We start from the raw sequence: 15,275 nt of genomic DNA on the forward strand, positions 1-15,275 counted from the left end.
AATTTTTTTTTTGAGAGAGAGTGAGAGCATGTGCATACTAGCAGGTGGTGGGGTCTTGGGTGGGGGCAGAGAGAGAGGAAGAGAGAATCTTAGGCAAGTTCCACATCCAGTGGGGATCCCACATCCAGCTTAGTCTCATGACCCTGAGATCATGACCTGAGCCGAAATGAAGAGTTGGACGCTTAACTGACTGAGCTCCCTAGGTTCCCTCAACTTCTATTCTCTTTAAATTTTCATGGGAAAAAACCCCTGCTCTCCATTAACACCATATTAAATAAAAGTATGAACCATGTAATTTAGTAAAATGACCATAATTAGTAGTTCACAGATCTAAGATACAAATGAACTAAGGCCACTCTTGGACTAGAAAGCTCAAGGTCTACATATCTTGTTGGTTGCTAACTGGGATACACTGGATTGTCTGTCTCTTAATCCCAATTACCAGGAAATCAGGGAGGTAAATGCTCTTAGAATAAGCATATTCCAATGCTGTGTCTATCTTGCTGAAAAATATATATATATTATATTATTTTTGATTAAAACTGTAAAATATGTATGAGAATATTTTAGATTAAACGGGAGCATCTAGAGAAGGTGAATAAAATGGATGATTGCAGCAAGCTCCTAGTTAGTCACGGTCTGTCTTTTCAGACTATGGATTAAACTCCCACTTCCTATGTCTGGCGGTCTGTCTTTGATCCTCTACAAGGCAGTAAGAAGCAGCAGTAAAAGAGAAATAAGCCAAATATATAGTTTAGCAGATAAATTCTGTTATTTATTAATTACTCCCATAAAACGTTCCCTGCGAAAAAAAGGTTATACTAATTCCTAAATGGTGGTCTCCAGATAATGTGAGAGGAGCAGCTCCCTCTGATACATTGATAACTAATGGTTGTCATGATACCTGCCATAGCAGATGCTTCTCTCAAAGGAAGAAAACAACACTGAAAGAAGTGACTGGGCCATCCTTGATTCATAATAGCAAAAGAGTAGAGAGCACGCTTCCTGCTGCCTTATGATGATCAGTCTAAGTATAACCATCCCTGCTAGATCTTCCTCATTGATGCATTTCAACTTCAAGCTATGTTAGTGTATCAAATGTTTAAAGTAGAAATAAAACCCTGTTTAGATGTATATCAAACCATAAGACAGCAATTGTCTAGTAATGAAACCACCCGTTGCCTACAACAACAGCAACAATGAAAACACAGAACAAAAACACACAACAACTGCTGAATGATGGAAATAGGTTTTAGGACTAGTGACCACCCTCTTCCTTTCTCCTCTTCTATAAACATCAGATCCTGCTTATTCATTTAGGCCTGATTCAAATTCTGCAGTAAATGCCTTTAAAGGCTTCATAGGTCACTGCAACCACCATTATCTCTTTCTCATAATATCTTGACTATGGAGTCTGCCCCATTCATTTTGCCAAAAACATAAATAATAATGAATAACTAAGATTATTGTTTACCTCCGCCTGCATATGTATCTCGACTCCCCAGTTAAGTTTATGTTTCTTTGGGGAATATAATTGGTTGTGTTTTTTGTGCCTCCCACTGGTAATAGCCTGGTGTTTTGCATAGAGAAAAGCTTAATAAATATTTGACAACACTTTGCCCAAAGGGTGCTAGTAACTAGCTGTTCCATCTATTATTAATAAAAAGCACAATCCAAAACCAGAAATTATCATGCGTTGGTATGAGCTCACATTTCAAGAAAAAGCTGTCTAATCAATGTGGTCTTCTTAAATGGTTGCCATTGAGGATATTCATGAAATAAGTAAACACAACACAGAAAACAACAGTTGCAAAAACTTGTGTTTAAACTAGGTAATTTGTCCATTTTGTGAAAGAGATGAACATTTTCTGATAAATTATTTTCTTCATCCAAGTGAAAGCTAAAGAAAGCCCTTCCCCATCTCCTACTTCTAACAAATGTATTTAGGAATTAAGAAATTTGAGTTTTACTTCTAGTTCAACCAAATACTTGCTATAAAACTGTTGGCAAGTCCTAGTGGCAAAAGTTTAAAACGTTTACCAGTAGATAATGGAACATTCTAGGTTCCAGTGAATTTTTCTAGGTTCTAATCAGACATGAATTTAGCATAGGATTTTAAAAAGGTAGACTATAAACTAATGTCAGAGAGATGAAGCAGTTTAAAAAAATGAGGTGAAATTGATAGTTCTGGGGGAAAATACCTAGTTAGAGCCTCATCTCACACTATACACTCTCGTGAATCCCAGATGTTTTAAAGAGTAATTCTTTAAGGAAATTTAAAAAATTCAAGAAAATACAGCTAAATATGTAATTGATCTTTACATGGGGAAAATATTTAAGTGTGAAAATAATGGAAGAGATTGCAAAGGAAAGACTAATAAATTTATATGAATTAAATTTTGAAATTCTACAACAATAGATACAAATATAAAAGGAATTAATACTCATTAAGCAAATATTTAATAAGCATCTGCTATGTGTCAGGCATTTTTCTAGGTGTTTGGGAGATTATGCATATATATATAAACAAAACAGACAAAGGTTTAGATGTCTTTGCTGTTAAGGTGGCTATGTAGTGTATAAAGACTGACAATAAAATAAATAATTCCCATTGTATGGGAAAAGGTGGAAAATGCTATGGGAAAAAAGAAAGTAGAGCCAAGGAGGGGGTGATCAGAAGTGCCAAGGGCTGTGCTTGTTGGGTGCTTGAAGTTTTAAATGTGGTGGTCAGAGTAGACCTCAAGAGTGATACCATTCAAATAAACATACGCAATAGGTACCCTTACTGGCTACCTTGAGGAATACTTGAGGGTGTTCTAGGCAGAGAGAAAGAGTAATGTGCCAGAGCAGAGACAAATGAGAAATTGGAAAAACCTATTTGTAATGCATGAGATTGGCAGAGATAAAATCCTTAATTGAGAAAAAAAATTCTTAAAAATCAGCTTTAAAAAATCAATGTCCTGTAGAAAATAGACAAATGACATGAACAGATAATCTTTGGATAAAAATCAATAAAAAGTGAAATCTTTCCAACCTTATAAGTAATCAAGTAACCTCAAAGCAACCTACCTCACTATTGGGATATCCAGTTTCTGAAGATTAAATCATCTTGGTGAAGATGTGATGAGATTCTCTTCTACAATGCTAATGGAAGCATGAAATGATACAACCTTTTGTAAAATAATCTGGTTTATATTTATCAACAACCTTTATTCTAGAAATATCTCTTATGGAAATCATCAGATATTAAGACAAAATTTATGCATATTTACTACATCATTGTTTATAATGATATATAAATGATTAATACCTAGATACCAAACTGAAGTTTCCAGCCTAGGATGTATCTGTGAGAATTTGATGCCTCATATGAATGTTTCATAAACACCTCCAACTTCACATGTCCCAATCAAAGTCATCTTCTCCAGCCCCGACTCCAGCCCCCAAATCTCCTCCTTGTCTTGTCTTTCTCAGTTCAGTGAATGGTTCCAATGGACTTCCATTGCATAAGACACAAACCCAAGACCCATCCTTGATGACTTCTCCCTTGCTTCCTGAATTCTATCACTCCCATGTTTTGTCAATTCTGCTTTTGTAATATTTCTTGAACCCATCCCATCCTCTTCATTCCCAGCAGAACTGCCTTAGTTCAGCTCTCATCATTTTCCACCTGGGTTAATTAATAGCTTCTTACGTGGCCCATAGTGGCCAAGTTCACTTCCATGCCATCTGTCACACCCTTGCCATAGGGCTCTTTCTGAATATTAAACTAGATCAAATCACTACCTTGTTTAATTTTTTAAAAATGGTTCTCTACTGCTGTCAGATTAAAATCCAAATACCTTAAACAGACTTCTGTGACCTACCACCTGATCATCAGCTCTCTTGCTCCATCAGCCTGAATTCTTCACTCCATCTGTAATAATCATCTTACAAATTACATATCATGCCCCTTTGTCTTTTCCTATTCTTTCTTCTGCCTGGCCCCCTACTCTTATTTTTCCTCAGACAACTTCTCTTCACTTTTCCAGACTCAACTGACATGACGTGAAATCTCTGCTTTTTGTTTTGATCAGTCTAAGTTAATATATCTCAAAGTTAAGTGTGCATCAGAATCCTCTGGAGGGCTTGTTAAAGTTTCCTGGGTTCCACCTCCAGAGTTTCCAATTTAGTAGGTCTGGGGTAGAGCCTGAGAATCTGCATTTTAACAAGTTCCCAGATGATGTAGATGCTGTGGTGCAGGGGCCCCACTTTGAGAACCACTTGTCTAGAGAATTCTTCATCAAGGCAAGTAGAGTTTGATTGACTGCTCATTTTTTCATTCATTAAACAAGTGTTTGCTATGTGAGTATGTGTCTATTCTGCATTTGGACTAGGCAGGGTATTCTGCATAGAGGTATAACGATGGTCTCTCTCCAGTAGGAAGAAGGCAGGACTGACTCATACAATTGTGCAGGTTGGGCATTGTGTAAATGGTGCTCACTGGATTATTACAGCTCAGCCAGAGGTAACAGTTCTGGAAGTCAGAGAAACAAACCAGTGGTTTACACAACAGTGTAACACATACCATGATACAAATATGCACAATGTTCTTTGAGACATGAGCAGAGCCTTCAAACCCAGATATGAATTGGGAACAAGGAGAAGACAAGGTTTCCTAGAGACTGTGATACCACTGTTGGGTCTGGAAAGGTGAAGAGGAGTGATTTGGGAAAAGAGTAGAGGGGGGCAGGGAGAAGTCGCATATGCAAAGACACAGAAGGATGATATGTGATTGTAAGTAGATTGTTAGGGTGGGGTAAAGAATATGGAGGGCTCCAATCACTTTGTCTATGTGAAGGGCATTTGCTCAAATATTTTTTTTTTAAAGATTTTATTTATTTATTTGAGAGAGAGAGAATGAGAGACAGAGAGCATGAGAGGGAGGAGGATCAGAGGGAGAAGCAGACTCCCTGCAGAGCAGGGAGCCTGATGCGGGACTCGATCCTGGGACTCCAGGATCATGATCTGAGCCGAAAGCAGTCACTTAACCAACTGAGCCACCCAGGCGCCCTGCTCAAATATTTTTTAAATTATGAAATACTGCACACATCAAAAGGTATATAAAACAATATTATAGACGCCCATTCAGATTTGCTCTATTTGCTTTATCTCTCTCTTTATAAGAAATGAAACATAACAAAACACTAATGACCTATCTCCCTCTCTTTCCTCTCCCTCCCTTGTCTTGCCAAGGTAGCCATGAATTTACAGTTGGTGTGAATTGTTCCCATGTGTATTTTTATATTTTTACTATGTAAATGTATAGGCATTTACTTTTGATTTTTATTAAAATTTTTTTTAAAAGATTATGTATGTATTTAAGTTATCTCTACACCCACTGTGGGGTTTGAACTCATGACCCTGAGATCAAGAGTGGCATGCTTCACTGACTGAGCTGGCCAGGCACCCTGGCATTTACTTTCTAATGAGAGACATTTTCTAGGATGTGACAGCAGAAATTACAACTTTTGCCTCAGCAGGATCCCTGAGAAGACAGCTAGAGTAGCAGGCAGCCCGAGTCCAACCAAACCTGCCCCTCTGCAACATGTGGTGGGTAAAACAGGGTGCACCTTATTAGCTTTACAAAGTGCGATCAAAGGGGGTTAAAATCAGAAAATCAAGTTACGCTTATTCAATGGTAGATGATTCTAAAAGCTAAAATGAAAAAATTATTTTTGTTTTGCAGCCAAAGATGTCTAACACACAGGATCAAGAGAGTTGTACTGAGAAACTTGGTCATTTTTGCTCAGCCCTGTTGATTACACACACGAGAGATGTGTGCATTTGTGAGTATATCACGCACCATGCATGCAATGGAGTTCCCAAACAGCTATGCCAGGAGGCTCTGGTTTCAACCTACCAGCACCACAGATGTGCTTTGATTTTGTCATCTACAAAATGGCAAGACATTACCCGCTATGCTCTGGTTTAACAAAAGGGATGTGATGACGACCTGGAGGTTAAGTTCTTCCTCATTTGGAAGCTCATAATGAAAAGTCTATGAAAATATAGTTACCAAAGTTAGATTCTATTCCTCATAAAATTAAGGAAAGAAGGAAGTGGGGGTGGGAGATGGGGGGGAGGGAGGCGAGAAGGAAGAAAGAAGAGTTGAAAGAAAAACTGGTTTCCATCCCCATTCTGACTTTCCTACTTACTCTAGCTTGGCTTCTTATGATAACTTCTTAGTTATCTTTACAGCTCCCTTTCCTCTCATTCCTTTTAAAACCTATTATTTAGTCTCTTTTTATTTTTCCTTTTTCTTTTTTTAGGGATGCCAAAATTTGAAGATCACTGCTATTGGTGTTATGGAGCCCTAGAAAAGTTTTATGTTTGTGTTGTATGTGGTGCATACATGTATTTACTTATGTATGCATGCATATATTATGTATGCATTGCCAAGAGGATGCATCATAAATTCCCAGCCAATATTCTGTATAGACAAATACCATGTAACTTTTTTGTTTACCTAGATCCTGTTTCCTAGAAGTTTAGCTAAATGTCTTTCCTGAGTTGCCATTCCTTTATATGCATATGAATATACATAACATAAATAATGTATTTATATACATATACACAGCCCACACACATGGTGTGTGTGTGTGTGTGTGTGTGTGTGTTTGCTGAAACACCATTTTGAACTACACAATTAATGAATATATTCTCTTTGGTCAATTCATTCTTCATAAATTCTATCACATCCATCTCTTCTCTCCTGTCCCTAATACAACCTCACTAATAAGAAGCTTATCACCACAAACTGAAGTCCTTGAAGCCATTTTTTTGGGGGGGGGGAGGGCAGAGGGAGTGGGAGAGAGAGACTCTTAAACAGGCTCCACTCTGGGCTGATGTGGGGCTTGATCTCATGATCCTGAGATCATGACCTGAGCCCAAATCAAGAGTCAGACGCTCAACAAACTGAGCCACCCAGACACCCTTCAAAGCTACTTTTTATTGCTCCCCCTTTTATTCATCATTCAGTTGGCTACAAGATCATTTCCTCTAAAGAACCACCCTGATCATTCCTCTCCCGAAGTAAAAAGCTTCTCATACTTGCCTAACTGTGACTAGGTCTGCCAGGTGCCTCCATGATATTCTTTTATAACCAAATTTCATTTTACTTCTGGATAGCAAAGTACCCAACTACATTTTCCAGATTCTTTTACAACTAGGAATTGGTAGAATGTAGGTAAAAGTTGTGGGGTGGGAATTCTGGTAATGCCTCCTAAAGAGGAAAAACATAGCTGTCGATGGGTGCCTTTCCCTTTCCTCTTCCCATCTTTCCTGCTGCCTGAAATTTATACGTGAGGGCTAGAGCTCCAGCAACCATCTTGAACCAAGAGGTAACCTTAAGGATAAAGTCGTGTGTAAAGAATAAAAATACAGAAAGATAGAAGGTGCCTGAGTCCCTGATGATTGTAGAACTACCCCCTGTTGCTGTGGAGAGAAAAATACTTTTGAGCATTTGTCACTATTATTTATGGTTTTCTGTTATGGGCAGGTCCCAAATAGTAGCTTATTCTCTCCACTAATGGAGCTATTTCTCCAATCCAGTCAATGTAATATTTTGATTAGTTTTGAGCCATTGCTTCTCTTCTTAAGACAGGGCTTACAGATAGAAAGACCTAAGTTCAAGTCCAGCCCTGCCACTGTGACAATTATGTTCTTTAGGCATTGCTTCTGTTCATTTTGCCCTCAATTTTCTTGTCTGGGAACCAATAATAATAAGAATTATTATTATAAACAACAACAATAATAAACAATAAACAAATATATATAATATTATTATTAATATGCACATTAAAGTGTTTGTTACTTTTCTTTCATTCTGTTTTTCAGTTATTATCCCAATGGCACCAATAGGAAAAATAGTTGAGGAAGGAAAGGGGGATAAAACTCAAATCAGGATATTGTCCCCGTTGTTAACAGTCCTTATAAGCAGCTGAATAGATGAAAGTTTCAGATTGCTGATTTTTAGTAGTCAATGGGAGAAACTATCAATAGATTGGACTTCAATTATTGACATTTTACCCTCATTCTCATGAATAACTAGAATCTGACTACACACATGTTGCATTGTCTTAAGACCACTTGAATGCATACATACATGCATTCATACATTTTAAGAATGTAGGCTCCAAGAGAATTCACTTTCCCCAAATCACTGGGATGGAGGAGACACACAATTTCTGTCTTCCATTTTCCATTTAGAAAAGTTGACTCTTAATGATGTGAAGAAACGGTTCCTTTAAAATGGGCATAAGATTGCAAAAAAAAGCACATTCTGCCCAAACTCTTAGATCGTGTAATTTCATTTTTGCTCTTATGCACATTAAACTAAATTGGTTAAATAAAAACCTTGCTCAATTAAATTTGATTCGATTAGGAAATTTATGCATGCAAAGCATGGAATGTGTTGGTTAAAATAGGTTCTGGTTATTTAAAATGTTATTTTCTATGGATGGTTCATTTTTGCCATGGCGTCATTAGTGAACTGAATTTTTGTTAATGTGGATCAATCTTGGGAGTTCAATAGGCCTTGGCCCTTTGTTGGGAAATCACTCAAGTAGTAGAGAATTTGTCTGCATAGTCTCAAAGGCTGGAACATTTGAGTATCTTCAAATCCTTCCTGCTCCAGCTCCACATGACCCTCTCTTACCTTTCCTAACACTGCCATCATTTCCTTTTCAAAAACATTTTCTGGGGGATCTGGGTGGCTCAGTCAGTTAAAAGTTGGGCTCTTGACTTTGGCTCAGGTCATGATCTCAGGGTCCTGAGATCGAGCTCCACATCAGGTTCCAGAAGCTCCTCTGCTCCTCTCCCTCGGCTCCTCCCTCCCCCCAAAAAGCTTCCTCTGACTGACTATAAGACAAAGACCATATGATTTCACTCATACGTGGAATTTTTAAAAAAGATTTTTATTTACTATTTATTTTATGTATGTATGTATGTATGTATTTATTACGATGGGGGTGTGTGTGGGATGGGGCAGAGGAAGAGGGAGAAGCAGGGAGTCTGACACGGGGCTCCATCCAGGATTCTGGGATCATGTTCTGAGCTGAAGGCAGCCGACCAACTGACTAAGGCCCCCAGGCTCTCCCATATGTGGAATTTAAGAAACAAAACAGATGAACATAGGGGAAGGGAAGGAAAATAAAATAAAATGAAAACAGAGAGGGAGGCAAACCATAAGAGACTCTTAACTATAGGAAACAAACTGGCAGTTGCTGGAGGGGCGGGGGTGGGGGGATGGGGTAACCGGGTGATGAGCATCAAGGAGGGCACTTGATGTAATGAGCACTGGGTGTTGTATGTAACTGTTGAATCTCTAAATTCTACCTCTGAAACTAATAATACAGTATATGTTAACTAATTGGAATTTAAATTAAAAATTTTTTAAACCATTAAAAATAAACACTAAAAAACAAAACATTTTCCTTCCTTCTGCCCACTTAGGGTTCTCATCAGGCTCTAAATGCAGATTTGGCTGCTGGGTCCCATCTGGCCTGGTCTATGTCCTTAGTTGCACTTCAACCCAAACAATTACCTTTCGTGTTACTGCAGGACTTCTAAAACACACAAATAGAAAAATTTAAGTAGGGTTGGCTCAAAGTATTTCAGGGAAAAGGAAGTATTTTTTTAAGGGTCAAAGTGCCTATTGCAAAGGTGTAGGCACAAAGCGCATCATGTGAGAGTACTTGACACATGCCCAAAGCAGAAAGACCGAACCCAGAGTAGCCCTATTCTACAGGTGTCTCTTGAGCCCTGAATCCCAATCTCTGTCACCAGAAGTTCCACTCCACTAAGATACGGGAGAGAGAATTTTGCATTTCATAGGTGATGGAAAAGCACTGAGATGAGGAAGCAAAGGATTAAAAAATTATGAAGGCTTTCTGGAGCATTATCACTAGTACATGTATAGTACGTGTCAAAGCAATGCACGCATCGAGTACTGGGTTCAAGATTTCCACTCTGTGACTGCCCACATATCACCTTTTAGACACATCACAGGCTAGAAGATCCCAAAAGGTAGTCCGTGGTTCCACTGTCTGGTATTCTCTGAGAAATTTTTTTCCCCCAGCTTTGGTGATTATTGAACAAAGAAAGTTCTGGAAGAGGAGCATGGTCTCCCATCTTCTAAAACTGCATAATGACCTTAGAGCCCACTCAATAAATAGTCCACACAGCTTTAAGGATGTTCATTAGTATTTTCAATATTTAAGGAAGCTCATCAGTATTTCTGTATTAAATGCCTAGTTCATTTATCTGTTTGCCTTATTTTCCCTCTGTTTTTATTTTTTGATGGAGGCATACTTTATAGACAGTAAAAAGCACAGAAGAGTTTTGATGAATGCCATGTAGCCCACACTTCTATAAAGATATACATTTCTATCACCCCAGAAGATTACCTTATGCTCCTTCCCAGTCAATGTCCTCTTCTCCTCGAGGTAATCACTATTTCGATTTCTATCATCATAGATGAGTTTTGCCTTTTCTAGAGCTGTATGGAGATGGATTAATACAGTGTGTACTCTTTTGTGGCTTAGTGTCTAATGTCTCATGTTTGAAGCGTGTATAAAAATCACCTCTTAGTTTCCTTATCTGTAAGTGGCAGGGATCACCTTGTAAGAATGATGTGCCAGTATCCCTAGGAGTCGGGAGGTCTCCTGGGAATGGTGAGGGGGCCTGAGGAGTCACCTTGATTGGGGTGGGTGAAGAGAGGCTGAAGGGTGGGCTCTGCGGCAGCCCTCCTCCCCTTCAAACAGAACAGCTGTACTTTTCCATGTCTTACAAATTGGGATTCCCTGGGAGATTTCGTGTGGGAAAAGGGTTCTTTGTAAAAAAAAAAAAAAAGTTAGAGAACCACAGGCCCAGGTGATCCTCACTGATACTTTTCCCTTGAACATTCTATAAATTGCAAATAGTGCTTTCTGATATGAGAGCTTTGACTGGCTCCCTTGAGGGAGGGCTGGGAGACAGAGGCAGCCAGACTGGGGGCCCCCAGGGAGGGCCTGGGCACTGAGCACTGTAATATTAGTAGTGGTTACCATCAGATAGCGCCACCCGGACTGAGGCGCCTAGACAATAAGCCAGAGGCCCTGGGCAAAGGGAGGCACAAAGACAGCATTCAAAAGACCCACTCTCACAGCTCAGGAGCATCTCTATAGACTTCACCAGACCCCGGCCCCGCCGGAATGTCACCTGACAGCCAGAAAGCCATTTTTCACGGTTAGCTTTCAAACTGCTAAAAATAATAAACACAGAAAGGAAAGTGCTGACATAATCTTAACTGCAGAGACAAACTGAAACTGTTGTTATAATAATGTAAACAAACTGGGTTCCAAATTATAACCTAGCCTTCCAAACAGGCTGCTTGACATTACCAAACATCTGCAGACCAGCAGGAGAATTGAGAGCTTGTCTGGGAAGCAAGGGGATGTGCACTGTGCAGGTGCCGAGCCCTATCCCACGGGCTCTAACCCACCACTTAGCTACTCCTGACACTTTCTTTTAGCACCCAAGGAAAAGGCAGTTGGAGAGGGCTTCTAGATCTTTCTTGAGCACAACTTCCCCACATAACAAATGAAATACGGCTCCTCTCTCTCTTTGTCCGATTATTACTCTTCTCGCCCTAAATTAATTCTTGCAGACTTCCTTTTCTCCATTATGTTTTTCCAGCCCTTTTAATGTTTTATATTCCTCCTGAATACTTACAGAGGTCACAACTATGTTAAATAACAACAGTCACAATGCCACAAATTAGAAGGTAATTCCCCTAGTGCTAAAAAGTGACAATTAATCATAAAGATCACGAGTCTGCAAACAGCCAAGTCAAGCCTGACATCTGACCTTCTGATCCATTAAATCACGTGCAGAAGTTGGCACCCACACAGGCCGGCCAATGGGAGGGAAACCGCAGATCTGGAAAAAAGGAAACACAGAAGGTAAATAGATGTGTTTTGTTTTTGTTTTCATTTTTTTTTTAAGTTCCCCAACATTTGTTTAACCTGCAACTGCTCTTCTATCTATGCTTAAATAGGGTTCGGTTTCAGAGCTGTCTCTGATTCTGAATAAATGCAAATTAGACTGAGATAAAACTCTCATTCCAAAGGGGAAATGGTTTCAGAGAAAGGAACTTGAGCACAGAAGTTTAGTAACACATCATAGGCATAGGACAACGTTTGTGGATCCCAAAGACCTACTTTGCTGTGGACAAGACTCAGGAGCTTTGGATTGCCAGCCTGGGAAGATGGTTACAAGGCAAACGTAAATCTTAAACAGTTTAGAGATTTTGTGCTAACGAAGGTACGGTGGGCCTCAGAGCACGGTTCCCAGGATATGTCTCAACCAATAGAGTCAGCCATGCCTTGTGGTGAAATGACAGGAATTCATCAGGGGCCGTATCCGGGCTTGGAACTATGGAGCTGTCTAGATTGTGTTCAGTGTGATCATGCTGGGGATACTTCTCACACATATAAACAGGTGAAGGAGACGGCCAAACAGACCGTGGCATCTAGTTGTTGAGCAGAAGATGGTTCGGAGAGTCTGTGTGAAGAATAAGCAAGAAGCTGCTTTTCAGTTAACTGTGGTCCCGCAATTTTTGTGGTTGTTGTGAGGAACTTAGAACTCAGAAAAACAGAGGTTAGTAGAGCAAATGTCTGCGTTCCTGCTGCCTCGAATAGACCATTGATAAATTTTGTCGTAGCTGCTTTTTTTTTTTTTAGTTAAAAAATAGAGAGCATTGGTATAATCTTGACAACCCCACTCTTAGGCCAGACCATGAATTTCTATTTTTCTAGTCCACTTTTTTTTTTTACATTTACATACAATATATGCATCCAGGACAATGAACGGTGCTTGTGCATTTCAAATTTATCTCTATGATATGAATCTCTGTACATGTATATCTACCATTCTCCATTTTTGACTTGACATTGTCTATGTGAGAGCTAACCATGTTGGTCTGTCACATTCCCTGTAGCTGCCACATCGGATGAATATATGCTCAAGTCATTGTCTTTTCACTCAACACCCAACATTTATAGCACCATAAAAGCACTTGTTACGTCATTAAAGTGATTGTTGGGTGTGTGTGGGCGTGCATAAGCATGTGTGGATGTGTGAGTTTCCTCTGTGATGGACTCTGAGCTCCTCAGGATGCTGTTGTGTCTTGTTTTCACTGTGGCTCTTTTACTCCATGACTCTAAGCAGAAGGGACGCTTGGTGTGTTAAAAGGCAAAACAGATTTGTTAAAAATTGATCGGCTTGTTATTCATTTTCCTCCCTCTTAAAACAACAGGACGTAAGACTTTGGGGTTGTATTTACCTGCTTTCATCAGTCTCTGTCCATTGCTCTTGTAACAGACTTTAAATCCTAAGCCATCAATATCACCTCACTGTTTGCTAGAACATCAGAAAATCGGATAGCACGAGGCTGAAGACCAAGACATTTTTAAGAAGCGTATTCTAAAAGCGTTCTCAAAGAATAAATGGACAAGCCCAGGAAGAAGATAGTGTTTGTAACTGTCGTTGTGGCTTTATGTGAATATAAGTAACTATACACCACTATCCTTGACATTGATATTTAAAAACATCAGTGCCTTTTTGTAGGAAAATACCATTTATTTTTTGAGGGTATAAGTTTGATTTAGATTTTGAAGAATATATGTGAACCTGACTCAGTGAAAACAACCTAAAAATTCTCACGTCATGATTCATAATAATAAGCATCTTATACATAACCTTTATTAAGAACATTTTGTGGGCTGGGTTGTGCTAATCTTTTACCTAATTTCACTTAGTTTAATCCTCACAATGATCATATGACCATTTTTCAGATGAGGAGAGGAGAGGCACGGGAAGGTTTAACATTTTTGCCCAAAGTCAAACAGTGAAGAAGCAGCTAGCCAGGAATTTCACCCTGGTAGTAAGATATCATGAATTACTAAGAACAGGCCCAGGTTTTAAGATAAAACTGCAGAGAAGGAAATTGAAAAACAATGCGACTGAGGGTGCTTCCAAATTTTGCCATAATCCCTACAGAGAGTATCTCTTTCATCATGTGCCTCAAACCAAATTAGAGTACTCCAACTAGACAAATTCAAATGATTTCTTAGTGATGAAGGAAATTTAAAGTAGCAAGATCAAGCCCCAGACCTTTCCAACTTAAGCATACCCATTTTGAATTCTTCTTCTCTTTAGAAAACTGGGGGCCATGAATTTGCTCATGGCTCAAAGGAGCCTGCCCAGTTATTTACATGAGATTCAAAGCAAAAATGAGAATCACTCCCTGGGACAACTTTAGCCTAGAATGTGTGCTCTTTACACACTTTTAATTGGGGCACAAATATATTAACAGTGTGGTTATTTTGTACTTTCAAAAGAATCTGTTTTGTAACTGATTCATGTTTATACTTGGAATATATTTATTTCTAGGCATGAAATAGTTCATTTTGTTGAGCCATCTGACCTGAGGTGAAATTGGCACGATTTCCCGTGACTGCTCCCAATTAATGCAAATTGAAGGTTAAAGAATAAATAAAGTTCCTTTAACTTGGTTTATTAATATGTTATTTGTAAATGGCTCTTTACTTGGTCAATTTCTTTTTCAGTCAGTAACTATGTACAAATGAAACATTCCGAACAAACGAGCAAAAACACCATGTGTATTTTATTGCAAAGTTTTTGTTTTAAAAGGGTTAATATGGCAAAAAAAAATAATAATGTCATCCGTTTATTTATCCATCTCTTTAGTGTCAGTTCTGAAGTCTGAGACAGACTATATTGCATTATGGCCTACATTCTTAACCCCTCCCTGTACCTACCTTTTTGTCACGTAATGTTGCACTAAAGAGTCTGAATCTAGTTTACTGTCCCCTTTGAGTCTGGTTTTGGCCATATAACTTGCTTTGGCCAATGCAACATTATCATGTATGCTGCTTGGAGCAGTCTGAAAAAGTTCTTGTTACGCTCATGTGTTTTCTCTTGCTTCCCTGTGATTGCCATGAGAAGATGCGTCAGCGAGCCTGTCGCAGTTGAGAGACACCGAATGAAGTTGACTCATGTCAGCTGTCTCTGCCAAGCATGTGTGCTGGTTCGGCTTAGAAGGCTGTGCATTTGGGAGGAGGAGGCAGGGGTGGGGAGGGGACGATGGGGCTACAAAAGTGAGAACTTGGAGTCTGGATTCCAATCAGACTGGACTCCTGTTCTGAAGACAGCAGGAAACAAGATGATTC

At 39.2% G+C, this 15,275-nt stretch overlaps 1 protein-coding gene across 25 annotated transcripts in view; it reads right to left on the reverse strand.

The window, feature by feature from the left end:
* Positions 1 to 15,275, reverse strand: part of THRB (thyroid hormone receptor beta) — a 404,443-nt gene that overhangs the window by 200,099 nt on the left and 189,069 nt on the right. For 22 of the 25 annotated variants that reach the window (XM_064588701.1, XM_054504453.2, XM_064588706.1 and 19 more), the window contains one exon: positions 11,890 to 11,961. The gene's annotated coding sequence lies outside the window, so the exon portion shown is untranslated. Of the gene's footprint in view, positions 1 to 3,069; positions 3,145 to 11,889; positions 11,962 to 15,275 lie in introns of all 25 variants that reach the window. The other 3 variants (XM_064588669.1, XM_064588664.1, XM_064588659.1) reach the window with 1 other exon arrangement.

The sequence above is a fragment of the Mirounga angustirostris genome, unplaced genomic scaffold, assembly GCF_029215605.1.
Source record: "Mirounga angustirostris isolate CCGP_5_RB_7025 unplaced genomic scaffold, mMirAng1.0.hap1 SCAF_1, whole genome shotgun sequence".
NCBI lineage: Eukaryota > Metazoa > Chordata > Mammalia > Carnivora > Phocidae > Mirounga > Mirounga angustirostris.